This window comes from Glycine max, chromosome 1, assembly GCF_000004515.6.
Source record: "Glycine max cultivar Williams 82 chromosome 1, Glycine_max_v4.0, whole genome shotgun sequence".
Classification (NCBI taxonomy): domain Eukaryota; kingdom Viridiplantae; phylum Streptophyta; class Magnoliopsida; order Fabales; family Fabaceae; genus Glycine; species Glycine max.
In genome coordinates, this window is record NC_016088.4 from 5042942 (window position 1) to 5045196 (window position 2255).

Below are 2255 nucleotides of genomic sequence, written 5' to 3' on the forward strand. Positions count from 1 at the left end.
AGCGTTGTGAATTCTTCAACTCATTGTTGTCAACGACCATCGAGCCTTTGTCATGGAACATTGACCTCATAGAAAGAAGGAGAAAATCTTGGAACATAAATCTCAAAAGAACAAGCAATGTCGTCTAAGGAATGAACTCATTCATGAAAAGCTTCAAAAACCCTTTGTGTCTGTTTATTTCCTTGCAAGCATTTGAGAATTTGGTGTTTGGATTCTAGAACACTGAAGAGATTTATAAAGAATAAGAATGAAAAAAATGTCATTGTTAAAGGTGGTGCTCGTGATGCCATTTGTGCGATCAAGGTGGTTGCGGCAACAGCAGGAGAAGACAACATTGATAGGATAGAGAAAAAGGTGAGAAATGTGGAGTGTGGGTGGGGTTTGATATACAACAAGTCATCTACAATAAACTTGAATAGTATAAATTAATCTATTAATCTATTTGCTATAAACTATGGTACATGGTTGACCACCAACCACCAACATAGGTGGTGCACCTTAGAACTCATCTTTGTTTTAAGGCTAATTATCATTATTAATTTGTCTTTATACAAAACTCTAAATTCTCTTGTCATTTATTCAAAACTCTCACTAATTAAATTAATGAAAATGTTTTTAACACTTTTCCACTCAAAATTATCATCCTTAACTTTATCTTTTACTTTTTTTTTGTTAATTTTATTAAAAAAATTCAGCGATTTTCATATTATAACCTTTTTAATTCTTTTTTTTATCTGAAAGTCACCTTAGTTATAATAATGACAAAATTATGAAATTAAATTTAAAATCAAATAAGTTATTAAAAATTAAAATTACAAAAGAGAAAAGTACAATAAAGTCATTATTGTTTTGTTACTTCAATTATCTTTTATCTACAAATACTAAAAGTGCGACAAGATAATGAGAAATTATACCCTATAAAAATATTGATATATATCAAATTAAAATAAATCAATACTCTTTGCATCTCATAATAAGTGTTATTCTAAATTTTTATACAAATTAAGAAAAAATAATAAATAGATAAAATGATGAAATAAATTTAAGAAATTAATCTCATTATTAATTTTCTTTTTTGGAAACCATGCAACATAATAATAATATAATAAAGTACCGTTAGAGATATAAATACAAAATTAATTTATATTACATTCAAAAGTTAAGATCACATATATTTTGAAATTTATTATTTCTTCTTCTTATTCCCTCCAAAATATATAACTTTTAGGAGAGAAAAAAATGTTATAAAATGTATGTCGTTTTATAAAATTAATATTATATTACATATTTTTTTTCTAAGATTACCTTTAATAAATATTTAATGAGAGTAATGCATAAAAAATATAATAAGTCAGACATAAATAATACATTAAAAAATTACTTAATATTTTATTTAAAATTCAATAAATTAATTACATTTTTTAATACTTATATAAAAATTTTAAACTATCATATATTTTGGAATGATGGAAGTATGAGATAGAAAGAGTGATAGAGGGTAAAATACTCAAAATCTCGTGAGAAAAATCCAGGAATATAAGCCGTGAGATGAATCAGAATCAAACAGGGAAAATGAGTGGGACCATTGCCAGAATGTATATGACGGTTTTTAATAGCATCCATCCAATATTTAAGGGACACAAAAAATGACGTCTTACAATTATACAGGTAACAGTTATATAACACATACATATTTTTTTAATATTTGCAACGATTCAACGTTATATGCCTTTTATTCGTGTTAATAAAGAAGGAATAACAATGTCGAATAGGACAAACCTAAAAAAACAAAAAAGAATAACACGTTTAATCAAAATTAATATTGTGTAAAAATTATAACCAAAACAAAGCAATGACAAGTCAATTAATTGAATCACAAGAAAGTTCCTTTTGAAGCATATCTCTTAATTTTAATGCCTGCTAATGGTGCAAAGCACCGTGTAAAATATATATATATATATATATATATATATATATATATATATATATATATATATATATATATATATATATATATATATATAAAAAGATTGTTTAGATATTTTCAACACTTGCACGGTTATACCTCCCCCTTTATTTTATTTTATAAAAAAGCATGTAATATTTTGTGGCTAGACATTTGTCAATTAAACACGCAGTATGAGCAAGGACTCCGATCATGGATAAGAACAAATGAACAATGTCACCCATAAGATTCAATATAATTGATGATTAAGTTTTTTAAGTATGTTGATATATATAGATTTGATTTCTTG